The sequence below is a fragment of the Dromiciops gliroides genome, chromosome 1 (assembly GCF_019393635.1).
Source record: "Dromiciops gliroides isolate mDroGli1 chromosome 1, mDroGli1.pri, whole genome shotgun sequence".
Classification (NCBI taxonomy): Eukaryota; Metazoa; Chordata; class Mammalia; order Microbiotheria; family Microbiotheriidae; genus Dromiciops; species Dromiciops gliroides.
In genome coordinates, this window is record NC_057861.1 from 645,382,311 (window position 1) to 645,402,046 (window position 19,736).

The 19,736-nt window shown below is 34.9% G+C and overlaps 1 protein-coding gene and 1 non-coding gene across 2 annotated transcripts in view; both read right to left on the reverse strand.

Moving 5' to 3' along the window:
- The window catches only part of PTPRD (protein tyrosine phosphatase receptor type D), a 2,680,207-nt gene that overhangs the window by 1,288,154 nt on the left and 1,372,317 nt on the right, over positions 1 to 19,736 (reverse strand).
- On the reverse strand, positions 219 to 325 carry LOC122737680. Its single transcript, XR_006354486.1, has one exon. It is a non-coding gene; the product is annotated as a U6 spliceosomal RNA (small nuclear RNA).

The following is a 19,736-nucleotide window of genomic DNA, read 5'->3' on the forward strand; positions in this document are numbered from 1 at the left end:
CCTGGATTTATTTTTTAGGTCAGTTGTTTTATCATTGAGATATTTCACATTGCCTTCTATTTTTTTCATTCTTTTAGTTTTGCTTTATTGTTTCTTGATTTTTCATAAAGTCTTTAACTTCCATTTGCTTGATCCTAATTTTTAAGGAGTTTTCTTCAGAGAGCTTTTGTACCTCCTTTTCCATTTGGCCAATTCAGCTTTTCAAGGCATTCTTTTCCTCATTGGCTTTTTGCTTCATGAATTTGTGTGTCATCCTTGCACAGGGTCCATGTTAATCCTCTCTGTATCATTCCATTTTTAGTATATATGCTGCTGAAGCTACCACCTCATTGGCTTTTTATACCTTTTATCATTTGGCCTAGTCTGTTTTTTAAGGTGTTATTTTCTTCTGTATTTTTTGTGTGTTTCCTTTACCAAGCTGTTGACTTTGTTTTCATGATTTTCTTGCATTTCTCTTTCCATTTAAAAATTTTATTTTCAAGGTCCTTTTTAAGCACTTCTATGGCCTGAGACCACTTCATATTTTTCTTGGAAGCTCTGGTTGTAGCAGCTTTGACTTTGTTATCATCTTCTGAAGGTGTTATTTTGATCTCCTTTGTCACAGAGAAACTCTATGGTGAACATTTTTTTCTTTTTGCTCATTTTCCCAGACTATTTCTTGACTTTTAACTCTCTGTTAAAGTGGGGCACTGCTTCCAAGGTGGAGGGTGCACTGTCCCAATCTTCAGGGATTTTGTGCAGCTGTTTTCAGAGATACTTCTAGTAATTTGTAAGTTTTTAGTTCTTCCAAGTTGGTATGATTTAAGAAAAGGTATGCTTACTACTCTCCTGGCCTGTGGTCTTGTCTGCAAGCAATCACAGGCCTGTTTTTCTGCCCTGGAACTATGAACAGAGCCCTGCTTCGCTGTGACTACAAGCTTTTGTGTGCTTGTGCTCCTTCCCCACCTGTGACTGCCACCCAAGACTGTGACCTGGATCCTAGTATGGGCAAAACAACAGTGCTAGCAAAGAGATACCTGTAATTTCTTTCTGGCCAATTGTTCAACCCTCTTACTGTCTGTGGGCTGAATTCCAGAAGCAGTTCCTGCTCCTGCTGATTCAGAGGCTCCCAAGAGCTGGTCCTGGTTTGCTATGGCTCTGGCTGGGACTATGCTGGCATGACCTCTACTGGTATGTGTTCCATTTACACCCCAGTACAACAGATCTTTCCTGTTGACCTTCTTAGTTGTCTTTGCCTGGAAAATTATTTTACTCTGTCTTTTTGTGGGTTCTGCTGTTCCAAGAATCATCTTATGGCATTATTTGGAGGTATTTGGAGGGGTCTTGGGGAGAGCTCAGGCAAGTCACTGCTTTTCCTCCACTATCTTGATCAGAGGTTTGTAATAAATATTTATTGGTATATTGATGACTATCACCCTAATAAGGGCCTAAACCCTCAATCCTGGAATGAGACAACCATTATCTGCACTATAAAACAAATCTGTAAAATGTGATTTATTTTGTAATACTAATAATATTGCTACTTGTAAAATCCACAAAAATGATAGAAAAATTCTAATGTTTTTTCTGATTGGCAGTCTGTCTGAATATATCTAAAATAATGTTTTTTGTTTATATATGCTTAATAGATTATCTTAATGAGCTCATATGATTGAAAAAACTTCATCATTTGGTGATTTACCTTAAAATAAAACACTTAAAGTTTAGCTTGGCCATTAATGACAATTATACCATCTACTACACAATCCTTCTCTACCTTTTAAAGACTTGCCAAAGTTTATGTTGTATTGGAATAGCTTTTGAGAACTCAGGTTCACTTCTAGTATAAAATATCAAGGACTGACAAATTAGAACCTATATTAGGTATGAACATATATAAGAGTAAATAATTTGCATATGTGAAAATATGTAGTCTTTATCTGAGATTGCTGTCAGGTAAACTAAAAAGAAAAATCTCAATATAGGGGACAAGGTTAACTTTCAAGTGTTTGCTTTAATTATTTTCAATTGCAAACTTAATCACAAAGGAACAGGAACATTTCAAAATACAAAGATGAACAGGGAAGAAGATTATCTTAGAAAGTGTAAAATTCTCTCAGGTATATTTTATATACATACACACTTGTATATGTATACATATACATGTATATATATGCACATACACATATATGTGTATAGATATGTAAGCATACATATATACACAGAATAAATATATGTGAGTTGTATGTTTTCACATTATATATTGTTAAATTATATAATTGGTACATATAACTTAACAAGATAATAATAAAATTGCTATATTAGTATCCATTTTTCCATTTGTCTTTTTCTTCTTTTGTACATTAAACATTGTTTACTGGGACTTAAATAAAAGTCCGTTATTACCTACTCATCTCCTAATCCTCTCACCCTAAGGAAAAAATCCTTTCTCTTGTGACATATGTGTATGTGTGTGTGTGTATGTATAGTCAAGAAAAAAAAAGCAATATATTACCCATGTGTCAGAATCTTGCATATACCATTCTGATCATGAGATTTTGACTTCGTTTACATAAGTGACCTTTTTAAAAACTCCTTTTAATGATGTATTATGTACTGTTCATCTTTTTATTTTGAAAATTATTTTAAAATAATATTATTTCCCCAAGTTACATGTAAAGGCAATTTTCAAAATTCATTTAAAAATTGAGTCCCAAATTTTCTCTATTTTTCCCTCACCTTTCCCCCTGAGATGGAAAACAATTTGATATAAGTTATACATGTTATGTCATACAAAACATTACCACATTAATCATGTATATATGTACATATTTACATACATGTATATATGTACATACAAACCTGTAAGAATTAAAATATAATTTCTGTTCCCAAGGAGGTTATAAAGATTCTCTGGAGAAGTAAAACTGTTGGTTGGTAACCGAAACAACAAGGGAGAAAAGTAACTCTTAGTATATAGGGTTTGCAAAATGCTTTATATACATTATATCATTTTCCCTCTCACAATAACCCTGCTATTGAGGTGATTTATGATCCCCACTTTTCAGATGAGGAAACTGAGTTTGGAGGTAGAGAGACACAAGTATTTATAAATTGCCTAGTTTCTGACAGGTACCACACTAAGTGTTTTACAAATATTATCTCCTTTAAGGTTGAGGTAAAGTGACTTACCTGAGGCCACACATCTTTGTAAGGGAGCCAGGGCTGCCCAGTAGAGATAGAACTGGCTCTAAAATTCAAATCCCACCTCTGATGTTCGTTTATAATCGTTGTGACCTTGGGTGAGTTGCTTAACTTCAGAGGAATTTCCTCTTGTGGAAAATGATGGGGGTTGGATCAGATGGCTTCTGAGAGCAATTTCCCCTATAGAAATCTGATCCTTTGAGTTCAAATCCTCCTGACTCCACATTCATTCAGTCCATTATACCATAAAGCAATTGATGGATGCCATTAAGCTGCTATAGCACATTTCCAGTGATGACCTCTATGAACGAAGTAGGATAAGGGATGTCATTAAGGACATGAATAATTGGGGAAGTAAAGTAGACTGATTATTCAAGAGGAGATAATAAGATTTAACATATGGACCATCAAAGTGCTGCGTGGTACTCACAAAATGTAACAAAAGATCTTTGGCATACTGGATAGAGCTTCTGTGGAGGACTTATTAGAGAACATGGAAAAGATTTACACAGAATCAGAAGCAAAAATCACTGTATCTAATACTTCATCTCCCACCTCAGTGTTTTTGCTCAAGTCATGCACCATACCTAGACATGCATGTTGTTGTTGTTGTTGTTGTTGTTTTTTCTCTTCACTTCTGCCTCTTAGGAATGCTATCTCCTTTTGAGGGTCAAGTCAAATGCCACTTCAAATCCTTGAAGAAGATTTTCCCCATTCTCTAATTAATTGTTAGTGCCTCTCACCCTTTTCTGTACTCCAAAACAATTTCAACGAATCAGTAGTCATTAAGTATCTATTAAATGCAAGGCACTGTACTTAGTGCTGTATATATTTTGTATTTCCTTGTCTATGAAAAGATGTCATGCCTCATAGGCTCCTTGAGAGCTGATTGTCTAGATTTTGTCATTTCATACACAGACCGTGTACTGTTCTTAATACTTAATAAATGCTGATCGAATGACTGTACAAAGGAAAGAATGTTGGGTTTAGAATCAAAAGACCTGAGTGTGAATCATGGAGTAGCCATTTACTACCTGTGGGGTTTTGTATGTCATTTAACCTCTTTGACCTTCACTTTTTTCATATGTAAAATGAGGCGGTTGGTTGAAGAGAATTTTAGGGTTCCTTCCGACTCAAAATCTGTGCTCCTAAAGAATGGATGGGGTAAAGATCTGTATCATGTGGAGGAAATAACCTTATCAATAAGATCAACAACCTAGTGAAATAGAGGTTAATAGAATATGGAAATGGAAAGGACCTTGGAAGACATTTAGGATGAGCCCTTCCTTTTACTTCTGACATAAATTCTGTTTTAATACATTGGTTTAAAAATGCATCACTAAATAAAGTGTTTTTAAAGAATTAACACAGATATAATTCACCCATTTTGAAGTTTTGGGTTTCAGGGTAGATTCCCACCCCTCCACACACACAAGCTCCACATAAAAGAAAACAGGTGTTGGAATATTTTGTTCATGCTTTTAAATATTTAACAGAATCATTAATTTTGCACAGCACATATGCATACATTTCAAGCCAAGCAAATCTGAACCACAGAAATCTCAGCACTTGTCCCATAGACATTGGGTCAGTGGAGCTGCCCCCCCCCCCGTTGTCTGTCTACTAAATGAATATACCAAAGCTAGGACAAACAGAGCTGTGTTACTTAATGCCTATCAACATGTTACAAGAATAAATACTCATGAAAATGCCATTAGCCTTCCTAATTCATTACTTCTTCCCCTCTTGCATTTGTGAAGTACAGTAAATATGAGTAAAAATGTTTTTCTTTCTTCATATTTAAAAGATAAATAAAAATAACTGACTTTCAATGTTCTAGGGTTTTTTTTTCCAGTTTGTCAGTAAATCATGTTTCTTGATTCTCCTTCTTTACTGCTTTCCCCTCCTTTCGCCCCTTTCATTATCCTTTTAATTAGCACCTACATCAAAGGGCACAAAGAGCAATGTTGAAGAAACACAGTAGAATGATAGCAATAGCTCATTTGCCAGGCAGTATCAAAGAATGAGAGGTTCACAAGTTCATAAAGGAAAATCAGACAACTTAAGTTTAGCCTTGTAAATATTGACTTCTAAAAGTGTTGACCCTTGTAAGGGAATATTTCTAGAATAGTTTGCATATAAACAGTGACTTTTAAAACCTAACATTCAATACAACAGGGCAGCTGAGTGGCATAGTGAAGAGAGTGCTGGTCTCTGAAATCAGGAGAACCTGAGTGCAAATCCAGCCTCAGATAGTTAGTAGCTGTGTAATCCTGAGTAAGTTATTGAACCTTGTTTGCCTCAGTTCCTCATCTGTAAAATGAGCTGGAGCAGGAAATGGCAAATCATACCAGTATCTTTGCCAAGAAAACTCCAAGTGGGGTCACAAGGAGTTGGACATGACTCATTGACTAAATAACAAATTTAACACAAAATCCCACCAATTAACCACACACACATTTTATAGGATCATTAATCTAGAACCAGAAGGGACATTATTTAGTCTAAGCTTTTATTTTACAGAAGAGAAATGGAAGCCCACAGATGTAAGTGGAATTCTTCCAGTTACACGGGTAGTAAGCAGCAAAGCCAACATTCAAACTCAGGACCTGATTCCAAATATAAAGTTCTTTCCAATACACTACATCTTTCCATACTGTGTGATTCTTACATTTATCTTACTACAAATGCCTTTCATAGTAGAAAACAAAACAAAATTGGAAACAAATGAAATACTCACTGTTTGGGGGAATGTCTTAAATTGTAGTATGTGACTGAATTAAATAATACTGTGCCTAAGAAATGAAGAATATGGATAGTTCAGAGAAACATAGGAACACTTGTAAAATAGGTGGGTACAGACCATCAATTGGTATGGCTAAACAAATTGTGGTACATAAATGTAATGAAATATTTCTGTGCTATAAGAAATAAAGACCATGATTAAATCAGGGAAGTGTGGAAAGTCTCTTATAAATTGGTATGAAGTGAAGTTAGCAGAGGCATGAAAACAATAGAGACAATGACTGCAACAATGGAAATAGATGGTACCACAACAATAAAACAATTGAAACTGAACATTGTCAAAATATAATGACCAAGCTTATTCCCAAAGAAAAGATATGGGAAGACACATTTTCATTTTCCTTCTCTGAAATAGGATTCCATGGGTGTGGAACATTATATGCCCATCAGATTTATTTTTATATATTTAGATTAATTTTATTCATTTTTTTATATTTCTATTTTTTTGATGTAAGAAATTACTCATTGAAAAGGGGGGGCAGGGAAATATAAGTAATGTAAACATAAATTTATCAATAAAATTTGTTTTCAAAAAAGAATGGGTACAGAGCTAAATAAGCAGAACTAAGGTAATATGCATATTCAAATTGCTTACATTAATATTCTATTATATTAATATACTTTATTTTCTTCAACCATTTTTGAGTTATTATCTCATATTTTGTTTCCAGCTTTTTATGTTAGCAGATAATTCCATTATGAACATTTTTCTATACATGGGCCTTTTCTTTCCATCCATAACTTTCTTGGGGTATAATTTCAGTTGTAGGATCTCTTTGTTAAAGTGTTATTTAGTAATTAAAGTGTAATTGATAGTAATTCTCCTTGAATAATTCTTAATTGTTTTGAGAATGTTTGCACCAACTCATAGCTCTATCAGTAAATTAACATTTTGGGCTGTATTAAACAAGACATGACATGTTCCCTACTATTATGGAGTTTATAGCATCTAGTGCTATAGCATGAGTAGGAAAAGCCTGTACACATAAACCAGTATACAGCACAACATAAGAACTTTAAAGGACTTCTGTGGAAAATGTTAAGAGGATAAAATGAAACACACACACACACACACACACACACACAATAGGTGCTTAGTAGATGTTGGTGACTAAAGGAGATCCATTAAAAAAAAATCCTTTCTAGTTCTGGGAAACAGTTAAGACTTTATTACCATGCAAAGTATTATTTAAGTACTGTGTGCCTGGCTAATTCCTCCACCTTGCCACACACTTATTTGTTGTTTCTGATATTTTCTTTTGTTTGTTTTGTTCACTTTGTTTTTGTTTAGTTGGTTTTGTATTTTTTTTTTTAACTCTGATAGGGGAACTGTCACACTATATCTTGCCTAGAAACGGGCTTACATACCGCTTCCTGAACACTTCCAAACCCTAACTCCTGCTCTCTATCATTTGTTCTTATCCCCGACCATCTGTGCTCTAAAAGATGAGCTTTTCTTTCTTTCTTTTTTTACACCTAGAATCAGACTCCCCATCACCTGCAAGCCATTTCCCTCTTTCCTGTTTCTTTCCTTCTTTGCTTCTTTGGTCCTTACAGCTACTCCCAGTCTGATATCACTTCTAATTGGCATGCAACTCTCCACACATATATGCTCATCATATTGGTGTCAAAGTTAGTCCTTTAGTCCTACTGAAGCCCTGTGTCCTTGAGTGCCAGCAATCCACCCACCTCAGATTCCCCTAGTAGCAAAGATTACAGTGATATATCACAAAACCTATCTCCCAGCCAGCTTCCAAACCATGACAGTGTGAGGAACCATGGTTCTTTCTTTCCATTATGTGATGTGTTGTCTTCTTCAATTAGAAAAGAAACTTCATGAGAGCTGATACTGTCTTATCTTCCTTTTATCTTTGTCCCAGATACTTAATACCATGCCTAGAAGTTAGTAAGTACACTATCTTTTCTAATTCACACATTTTCCAGCTTTGTTTCTTATTATTCCTCTTCAAAAACTCTGTGATTCAGCCAAACTGAACTAGTAAGTATTCCACATATTCATTCCATCCTCAAGTACTACCTTTGTGCATTTTCTTAACCTATCCCCAAAGACTGCTATGTCATCCCTCCTCCTTCTCCTCGCTTCTTAGTATCTTTGCCTTCTATCAAGCCTCAGTTCAAATACAGATTGCTTTCATGGATTCCTAGATGTCTCCATTAATTTAGTGCTCTCCTTCCTCAAGTTTTCTTGTAATAATATTAAATAAGCTATTTCCTCTTTGTCTTTGTATACCCAGAATATAGTACACTGCAAAAATAGGAAACAAAATTTGTTGAATTCAAGGGAATCAGAATTATGGGCAAAAAGGTTACTAATTTCAGTCAACTGGCTCCAAATAAAAACATGAAGGCCCCTCTTAATTCAATATCTTATGAGCAATGATTTCATCACTTCTGCTCTTCAGTTAATTAACTATTCATCTTGGTTAGATGAGACTATGCCAAGGGAAGAAGTCTGTCCTTAAGATAACCATGTATAACTCTATATTTGACCATTCAAGTAGGTCATAAGCCACTTTGAAAAAAGAACTCTGCCATAGATAGTTTCTACCTACTCCACCTCAGCTAACATTGACTGCTCAATAGATATTTGTTAATAATTATTCCTATTTTCTTTTTTTCTGTTCTTTTGGAAAACCACAGTTGGAACATATCTGTACCACTCACAGCAATGAGAAGTGTTACTCAGGCAAGTATTTTAAATATAACTGGGCTTCAGTTTTCTCATTTGTAAAATGAGAAGGCTTGTCTATATGACCTCTCAGGTCCCCTCCAATTCTTTAGTTATGAATTAAAGATTCTGTTAGCCTCATATTTTTCGACTACAAAAAAGGCAATATTTTCTGTGGAATATCTAATATTAATACTAATAATTGAACTATATAATTGTACATTGTATGAATATTGATTTATTTGCAAATGAAATATAAATGAAATATATTTTGAATCAGTATGAAATCTGCAAACTCTTTCAGGCATAGGCTATTTGGTGCCATACTTGCCAAGGCATTCCTCCTTTCCACTGAAAAAGTGAGATTTAGCTATAAAGAATGAATTTTTAAACAGGTTATTATGGTTTACATGTGATATTTTAAGATGGTATTAAATATAATTAAACTGTCATTATTTTTAACTAAAACAGATTGCAAGGAAATTAATATGCTATTAAATATAAAAATTTCTTATAAAAATCATTAAGTAATTTGTGAAATTGGACAAGTTACTTCAAAAAGCAGTTTTACTGAGTCTACATTATGAGTAAATATGCATTATTTATACATATAGGTATACATAGATATTAATGTGTAGATAAATGTAAACATGCCATACCTACAAACTAGAGTACAGAGGAAGAAATGAGGCAGTATCTATAATTTTAGCATGACCATTAATGTTAACTAAACACTAAAATATTTTTAAGTAGTACATAAAATGTTGTTTCATCTCTAGTGTAAATAGGCAGTATTTCCCCAAGTATTAGGTACATAATTATTTCATAAATCCTCTACATTTACTCTTTCCCCTGAAAGTAGCAACTTAGGTTGCTATGACACAGATCAAGCACAAAGATCAAAACCTTGAGAATAAGTGAAAAGCCTAAATGAAATAAATGATGGAACAGATTTTTAAAAAAAATAATAACAATATGAAAATATGAAGTATGAGGTTTGTCAAAGGTTTTAACATTCCCTATGAAATGAACAGTGATATATAAGCCAGAGCTCTCTTCCAATTCCTGGTTCCTCTCTCTCCTTCTTTTCCCATCCCAATACACATCACACAAATACACAAACACAGTTCCCCCACCCCCACCCCCTACCAAAGATGTGGCAAGTAATGATTTATTTGGAAATAAAATGAAAAAAAAAGATAATCAGTTTATAACACATACAAAGATTTTTATAGTTGCCAGTAAAGGCAAATAAACTTGGTAGGAAATCACAGGAAATATGGGTTTTGTGACTCATACTTACTCTGACTCATTAACAATTTTATAAGATGGAATAATTGATAAACTCTTTGGAGTCCCTTTTCATTTCACTCTGGGCAAATGGTTTACAAGTGATTTCGATAAACAGTGCAGGTTTTTGCTCATGCTGCCTGTCCCTAATACCAACAAGATAATCTCTCCCATCCCATTTTCATTTGTTAAGTCCCACCCTTTCCTCAAGGATCAGTTTAGATGACATTTTCTCTGTGAAGCCTTCCTTGGTCTTATCATAAAAATCGTATCTCCGTGCTTCAATGATTTTAGTGCGCTTTGCTCTATCACCTTCTATTTTTGTATTAAACTTGCTCTATCACATTCTATTTTTGTATTAAACTATTTGTGGACATATCTCATTAGATTTTAATCTCCTTAAAGTCAAGGACTGGACTTTTTTTAGTTTTCTTAATCTTTACTATTTGGTACAATTCTTTTCACACAGTAAGCAATTAATATGCATTTATTGAAGTGAAAGCAAAACTGCTTATAGTATAATTAATAAAGTAAGGGAAAACAAAACACTTATATCATCATACCCCTACACAAGCCCCTGGAGTCAGGAGGACCTGAGTTCAAATCCAGCCTCAGACACTTAACTTACTAGCTGTATGACCCTGGGCAAGTCACTTAACCACAATTGCCTCACCAAAAATAATAAATAAACAAACAAATAAATAAATAAATGTAAGAAAGACTATATATCTATATATCTACACACACACACACACACAAATATATGTGATAATTGCTTAGGACTAAATGTTCGTAGTTTATGTTTATTGTGTTATTTTTATTATTATGTTTAATGTTTTCATTTTCTCACAAAACTACATGTTGGTAATATAATAGTAGCATACTGTCATCATCTATATATTTAGGCTTTAAGCTAATAATTATGGCCTATGGGGCAAACTTGGTTATACGGGATTGGTCCTTGGAATAGACTTTGAATTTTGTTACATATGATCCTGTGGAGGGAGAGACCATGGAAGAACACCTTGTAAGGGCGAGAGACCAGAGGATGGCTGCCATAGGCAGAGGCACTGGGATGCTAGTACCAGGGGGATAGAAAAGGGCTGTGGTTGGGCAAAGACTTCACCTTCTTTGATTTGCAAATGCTTTCATAAAAACTAATAACAGTCAAATATAGTCATGCCAGAAGAAGTGTGATGGAACTTTGGGGTAGCATCTTAGGTATGGACAAGAGGGAGTGTATGGTTATGCTGTGTTGACACAATAGAGAACCATAAACCTTGGGAATAGCTGGTTGGTAGCCTGCCACAGGGAGGAAGTATGTACTCTTGAATGCAGGTGACTTGGAGAAAAACCTTAGTCACACTGGCTTAGTTATGGCTCAGTATGCAACATCACTGTGACATTAGGAAATTTAGAGGAAAAAATGGCATAAAGCATGAAATTAATGTTCCCAATAACTGCAAAATGAATGCTTTTTTGGTTACTTGGGACTTTCTGAATAGTTCATTGGAGTATAAGGGAACAATGAGTACAATAGATAGATGTGACATTTACATTGTAGTGGATTTGCACTGTGTGCACAACAATAGCATCATTATGAGCTATAGAAGGTCAGAATTCTCAAGCCTATGGTTGGGGAAGCAGAAATAATTGTGCCCATTTTCCCAACATATGTGGCCATGGCAGAAATTGGAGGCAGAATCTGGATTCTCAGCACTGGGTATGTACAAATACAATGCAGATTTTTTTTTTCTGCTCCATAAAATCAGGTTCATTTTCATCAAGCAGATTGCTGCACAGGCAAGTGGAATGAGGCAATTTGTTGGCATGCTGAGGAATAGCATTCAGTGGCCTAGAGATACAAAAAGCAGCCAGGAGAGTCAACAGAGCTTTCAGGAAGGAAATGGAAATGCCCTATGTTCCTGTCTTCAATGGGGTTAGATATGGGCAGGGAGGGAAATTATCACAGAATGAAAATGGAGTTTGTGCAGATGGAAACAGTGTATCTAAGAATTCAACAGCATGGACCAATAAGTCTCAGGAAATTTGCTTCCTCTATGTGTTATCTCAAAGTGGCCTTCATCCAAGAAACAAATGAATCCCTCCCCAATGCCTTTTCACACATGCTTAGGACGATGGTCTTGTAAAGAGAGGGGAAAAGCAATGGACTTGAAATCAAAATTCAGCTTTAGTACTCTACCACTTATAATCTTTGTGGCAACAGGCAAATTACATGACTTCTGAAGACCTGAACTTCCTTATCTAATCTTATCTTCCTTATTTTATCTAACATGAGGAGATGAGAAAAGATGATTGTGAATCTCATAGACAACAATTTTAGAACTTGCTAAAGGGAATTCATGATAATTTTAATGTATTTAGTCTAACTATCCATACAGAAACAACCAAATGGATGAAGTATATGTGTTATGTTGACTATAATATTAGAGTTTATTCAACTTCTAGAAGTCACCCACCAGCAATTTGATTTGGCAGTGACATTGTAAATGGAAAATGAGTCAGACCCATAGTTGAAAAGGAGGTGGTAAGGCCAGATTACATTTGGAAACTAAGTACTTTTTTATAGACCCTGAATTTCTTCTAGATATGGAGACAACTCTTCATCATATGAATATGCTTCAACATAATAGAGACAACTTACCTAGGAGAAATTGTATAAAGTATTGTCCTAAGAAAAATGTACATACAGAAAAAAAAATAGGCCAGACATGCAGGATTATTGAGAGACAAGCAATGTATAATCCCATGCTCTATTGACATCTACTTAAAGTCAAGAGAATGAGAGAAAAACATCATCATGGACACTCTGGAAAGGATTTTTTGGTAAACAAGGATAAAATCCATAAGGGAAGAAAGAGCATGGATAGGCTATGATATCTACAGTTGGAGGACATGCCCACATCAATGATATCATCAATCTCTCTAAGTTTGCAGGCCTGATGATCCCTATTGCCTTGTCTAAGACTTATATTTTATGAACCTTTGGTCAAAACCAAGGATCTAGTTCCAAAGGTAGCTCCTTTAGAGACATATCAAAAATTAAAGTTTTCAACTAAAAATTTCAATTTTGTCACCCTGGAATAATTTATGTTTTGAATGGAAAAATTCAATTCTGACAGCATTAAAAAAGTCCAGCTGTTGTTTTTTATATTACTTAAAATTATTTGCATACAAAAAAGAGGAATCATTAAATGTAGTGGAAGCTATTAGCTTCCCACTGAACCTTTCTAAATCTATGCCATATTTATGATGATTATTATAGATGTTATAATTGCTTCAGCAGCAACACTATGCTGTGTGCCATGGGACTCTCCTATCCATTTAGCAACATCAAGAGTGCTTATTACTATTGGGGAGAATACCTTCCCTTTCCTCTATATGCTTTAGTGAGAAAGTGCTCCCTTCCAGAGACCAGCAAATGCCAGTGGGTGAAGAGATGTGTACATACTTTCGAAGTGTTAGAATTCTGCAGTTGCCATGGATTTTATTATAGCCACTGTTCCCGACGGCCTCCTCTCATTACAGAGACAAATATCCACTAGTGACAGCAGGTAACTTTTCATTCCAATGCGCCTGTGCCACTGATGTCTGTGCTTCTGAGATATTCTATTTTGCACCTGAAATTAGTTTCTGTGTTACCGCTTCAGACGTGTGATAAGAAAAAAAAGATACAGTCATTTAGATAAACTCTGCTAAACGGCTTCACTGAAATAAAGCTAAAATGAAGGTATAAATGGCTGAAGTGATTAAGACTGTCAAGTTCTCTTGGGTACTGTTAGAGAATGAAATAGCTGATGGATTATTATTTATCCCTGAATGTGAGTTTGGGGGATTTAATTAAAGATGTTCTATTATATTTTTCAAAGCCTATTTAAGGCTGTAAATCAAAAACTGCAGCAACAGGGTGTGCTGCCACTAATGGAAAAACAGACAACTAGGCACTTTGGGGAAGGATAATTTATTGTTGTTGTTGTTGTTGTTTTAATTCTTCTATTTAGATTTGTGTCATCCAGATGCAAATGCATAGAAATACAATAAATTCTCTTTTAGTGTCTGCCCCATATGGTTAAAACAACAGAAATAACCATTTTCAAGCCTAACTTTTTAAAGGATAGTATTGACTATTTCATTTTACAACTTACACATAATATGATTATTTGTACACAGTGGGCAGGAACTTAATGATTGTTTGTTCAATTGCTGAATTGACTAATATTATTTTTAAATGTCAGCATGAAAGTCCATCAAGAAAGGCTGATAAATGATTATAATTATGTAACTCATTGATGACGGAAGCAAAAGAGAAAAAAATTCATATAATTTATAAACTTCTTTCCATATAATTTATTTTATATTCTCTAATATCTACCATGTAATGCAAATCTGAAGAGCTTAAAATACTGAATAAGAATGTAGATGGTATCTTATACAAACACATATTCATATTCATAGAGTTGTGGTAGACCTCAAAGTTCATATAGTCTAACTCCTTCATTTTCCAGATAAGGGAAATGAGGTCTATAGAGATTAAATGACTTTCTCAGGGACATACAGACAGAAAGTAGTAGAGAGCAGATTAAAATTCAGACCCTCTGAAATAAATTCAATGTATATCCAAATAGAGTATACTACCCACTCAAGTATAATTAAATTTCTTACCCAGTAAGCAAAATATTAGGTATGTTTCTTTTTCTGAAAACCCAAAATGATAATGCCAAATTATATCTCAATATTTTAGAGAGGAATAATCAGTACACATCAAAACAATTTTGTATGAATTTAATAATTATGAATACCATCAGCTCAGTCATCACCTTTTACATCAAGCTTTTCATGATTCCATCAATTGCTAAATCCTTCCCCTCTCAAGCTACCTTATATTTGACAACCTTGTGTTTAGTTTTATTTTTTAAATCTTTATTAGGCATGTATAGTTGTACATGCATATACACATGCATGTACATTTTTTACATATATCCTTGTTGTCTCTTACATTAAAACATAAAGTTCTTGTGGGAAGGAATTTTTCTCAAATCAGAAAGAGCATTGCTCAGTTAAATAAACTTGTGGAATCCTCAGCACATATACCTGTTAAATATCCTTTCTCTACTATGGATAAGTAATGTTTTTTGTAGGACAATAAGGGTTAAGTGACTTGCCCAAGGTCACACAGCTAGTAAGTGTCAAGCATATGAGGGTAGTTATAAACTCAGGTCCTCCTGAATCCAGGGCCAGTGCTTTATCCATTGCACCACCCAGTTGCATCCAATGGGTTGGGATTTTTAAAAATTATATTTGTGGGGCAGCTAGGTGGAGCAGTGGATAGAGCACCAGCCCTGGAGTCAGGAGGACCTGAGTTCAAATCCAGCCTCAGACACTTAACACTTACTAGCTGTGTGACCCTTGACAAGTCACTTAACCCCAATTGCCTCACTAAAAAAAAAAATTGTATTTGTATACTAGAACTTAGCATAGTGTCTAACAAGTAGTAGAAGGTTAACACATGCTTAATGATTGAGTGATTTATTGAAATCTACTGTGGGGTAGTAGGGGTTATTGGAGATTGTCCAGCCAGTGAAATAATGTTGAGCAGATGATGTTGTAAGGGTTGTGGACAATAGATGGACTGTTTCTTATATAATAGATTCTACAGGATGGCAAAAATTGACTGATAGGTGAAAATGGCACTGGGATGGTCTAGTGGTTTAGTTAAATAAAGATGGAAATTTTTAGTGTGGGCTCATTAATTTGAGAATTAATTGGGCTTTTTCAATCATGACAACATATTCTATTATGAATATCCATATCTTTGTTCCAAAATTTAAATGTTCCCAAATCAAATATCAATTTTTTTCAACCACAGATAATAAGCTCCAGAAGAGCAGGGAACATGTAGTGTCCAACTCTATATAAGTGACAGAGGCTCACAGACAGCATGTACTCAGTTATTATTTACAGGTGAACAAAAAGTATTCTATTCTATAGAATATTCTGTTCTACTCTAATAACTCCATATGAGTGGAAAATGTAGATGTGAAACCAGAGATTGCTCTTTAGCTGCAATGTTTAAGTTGTGAAATATTTACATGTACCCTTACTTTACTAGTAACTCCTCTGATATTGATACTGTTCCTTAAAAAATAAAAAAAAAGATATTCACCAAAAGTAGTACAGTTTAATTACTGTATCAAGTACAGGAAAGTTAATATCTAATAAGACTGACAGGGTATTGTAGTGAGTTTTCTGACCCCAAAGCAGAGGAAAGAATGAAAGGGATTTTTAAAAAGGGTAACATTTAGTCCATTTTTACACTCTCCATAAAATCACTGGAAAATTAGCCTTTAGAAGTTGTTTATAATGAAACCTCAAGAATAATAATATGTTAATTATCTTTAGATGGATTTTCTGTAGATAAGAGAAATCTTTTAAGGAGTTAGGAAGAAAGCAATTGGATCAGGCTGAACCAATCAGAAAATTCAAACGGTGCATTTAAAGATATACCAATGTCACTGACTCTTGATGATCCATGTTCCATCTATAACTGCTTGGTTTCCATGCCTTTCCTGGGATAATCTGATCATCTGAAGTCTCATTACCTTACAGATTGATTTAGTATGTGATAATCACATCTTCTCAAGTCCCTTCCTTATCTCTTCCCTCTGATTGTAGCCCTGGGAGGAAGAGCAATAAACTCCTCCAAAGGCCTACTTTTAGAGGGCTCAGAACTTTGTAACAGTCCATTTTCCATCAGCAGCTCTCCTTAGGTTCCACTCCACAGAATCATGATTCTGTGCTGCTACCCATTTTTCCTCCTCACTCACTGCTTTTCATCTTCCTTTTCTGTGTTATCTTCTATTATTAGGTCCTTATGGGTAGAGACTAGCTTTCCTTTTTCTTACTTGTGTCCCCAGTGTTTAGCACAGTGCTTGACATATAGTAGACACTTAAAACATGTTTATCAAATTGAACTGAAATTGAAAATATTATTGTACTTTTGTTTGTTTTACATACGCATGGAAATGAGAATGTGGATATGTGTGGTGAGACTGGCTCTCTAAAAAAGTTAAATACAGCCTCTCCCTTCATATTTTCCTTCTTTCCCCTCCTTCTTGGGAAAATTTTGACGTCCATTCTTTTTTTTTTAGTAGCATCATAGCAAAGAATGAAGATCGACTTGCCTATGGTTTTATAGACAATGGTTTCCTCCTTTTAAATAATTGTCCTTGTAAATAGACCCAGTTTGACATGTGATAAAAAAGATAGCTCTTTCTGTAGAATTATCTGTTTACTCAATGAACCTATGAACTGGTGACAACATATCATTGGTAATTAAGGACATCTTTGACCTATAAAGAAACTTATGGGGAACTATGGTCTCCACTGAGCCCAGAAATGACTATAATGAACTGATTATTTGATTAACATGTGACATGAATATATTAGAAGTACATTCCTTTCTCCATTCTTAAAAACATTAGTCAATGAACCCCAAATGTTATTGAATTAGATTATTGGACAATTTTGTGATAATGAGATTATATGGTATCTGTTTCTTTCCCTTCCTCAGGCTCCAAAACAATGTACCCGTGAATCATTATCTACTAATGCCTTTCCTTTTATTTATGTCTTTGTTTTTTGTTTTGATTTGATTTTTTACTAAAAGTAGCTTTGTTTTTTAATAGAAGAAAGTACAGGAATGTTAATGTCTGATGAAACTGAAAATGTAGGGTAGAGTCAAATTATGGAATGCCTTATATGTCAGGTTAATTCTTTTAAGAGTGGTGAACAGAGGAATGGAATGACTATTTTCTTTTGAGCATAGAGAAGATAATTCTGGAAGTTTGGGGGGTTCAAATGGTTAGAGAGAATGTAAGTAGGAGCTATCTTATTAGCATGCTACTGCAAAATAGTTTAGAAGGCTGATAATGAGGCCCTACAAGGCAAGTAGCAATAGAATCAGAGAGAAGAAAAGAAATATAAGATATAATGAAGAGATAGAATTAACAGGATTTTGTAACTGATTTGATTTTTTTTAAGAAAGTGAATGTGTGTGGGGCAGCTAGGTGGTGCAGTGGATAAAGCACCAGCCCTGGATTCTGGAGTACCTGAGTTCAAATCCGGCCTCAGACACTTGACACTAGCTGTGTGATCCTGGGCAAGTCACTTAACCCCCATTGCCCCACAAAAAAAAAAAAAGAAAAGAAAAGAAAAAAGAAAAAAAGAAAAAAGAGAGAGTGAGAGCTAGAGAGAATTGAAGGGAAGGGAAAGGGAAAGGAAAGGAAGGGAAGAGACACAGAGAGACAGAGAGACAGAGAGAGAGAGCTTAAATTTTGAAATATGGGGAACTTGTTAATCACTGTACAAATGACAGAAAAGTGACAGAAAAGGTTTTTTGGGTTTTTTTGGTGGGGAGGACAGGGTGAGGCAAGGCTTAGTTTAGACATGTTGAATTTGAAGTGGTGGCAAGACATCTTTATGGAGACAGTTGAAGATGTTGGGTTATAAGTGTTAAGGGCTAAAATTCTAGCTAAACTGTCTAAAATATCTAATGAGTGGTCGCCAATAAATTATAAGCTTTAGCAAGAGTTAGACTTTTAAGCATTTATTAAGGAAAACAAGAATTTGGTAAAGAGAGAGAGAAAGGCCTAGATTCCTATCTATTAAAGGGAGAGCACATTTCTAGCTCCGCTCTCCACCAGAGTCCAAAGGAAAGAGCCTGAGACTGAGCGCCAGTCTCTTCCTTCCTCCTCCCACTAGCCCGCGTCACTTCCTGACGCCAAAGAAAAGACTCCTGGCCTTGCCCTCAAAGACCTTCGCTTCATGGGCAGAACTCTTCTACAGTAAGTCTCCAGCAGGTGGCGTCATTCCATTCATTACATAAGTTTGTAGTTAATTCAGAGCTTGAGAATAATCTTTGTGGTTGAAGTTATGGGAGGAAATGAAACTACCAGAGAGAAAATAAAACTGAACAGAGGACCTTCAGTAAAATCTGTCTTAAGGATTTGAGAAAGCCACAATAGGAGATAGAAAAGAAAGAAGAAAGGTAGGAAATTAAGAAAAATATAGTATCAGAAACTATGAGAAGAAAGATTATTTAGAAAGAAGAGGTGATCATGAGTATTCAGTACTGCAAATAAGGTCAAGGAGAACAATGATTTTTTTTTTTTAAAGCCATGGAAGTTGATGAGTAGAACTCATTAGTGACCTAAGCAAGAGAAGTTTTGGTAGAATAGGGAGAAATGGGGACAGCTAGGTGGCAGAGTGGATAGAGCACCGGCCCTGGAGTCAGGAGGACCTGAGTTCAATTCTGGCCTCAGACACTTAACACTTACTAGCTGTGTGACCCTAGGCAAGTCACTTAACCCCAAGTGTCTCACCAAAAAAAAAAAAAAACGTAAAGAAAACCAAAACCAAATCAGAATAGGGAGAAATGAAAGTCTAATTGTAATTGTCAAAATAAAGAGTGGGTAGCAAGGAAATGGAAACATTATCTCTAAACATTTTTTTAAAAATTTGGATATATGGATCTACCTTAGTATGAAATATAATTACTGATACTTCATGATCTCTGGATAATTCGATATTTTCCCACAATACATATCTGAACAATTCTTCTCATTCAAATGATAGATATGTTTTTTTTTTTTAACACTAACCAATTAATATTGTTTGTGCTACTTTAGTGCCTAACATTTCAATTACTTTCTAACAATCCAAACCTCCAGGATGATTTCAAGGATGGTCA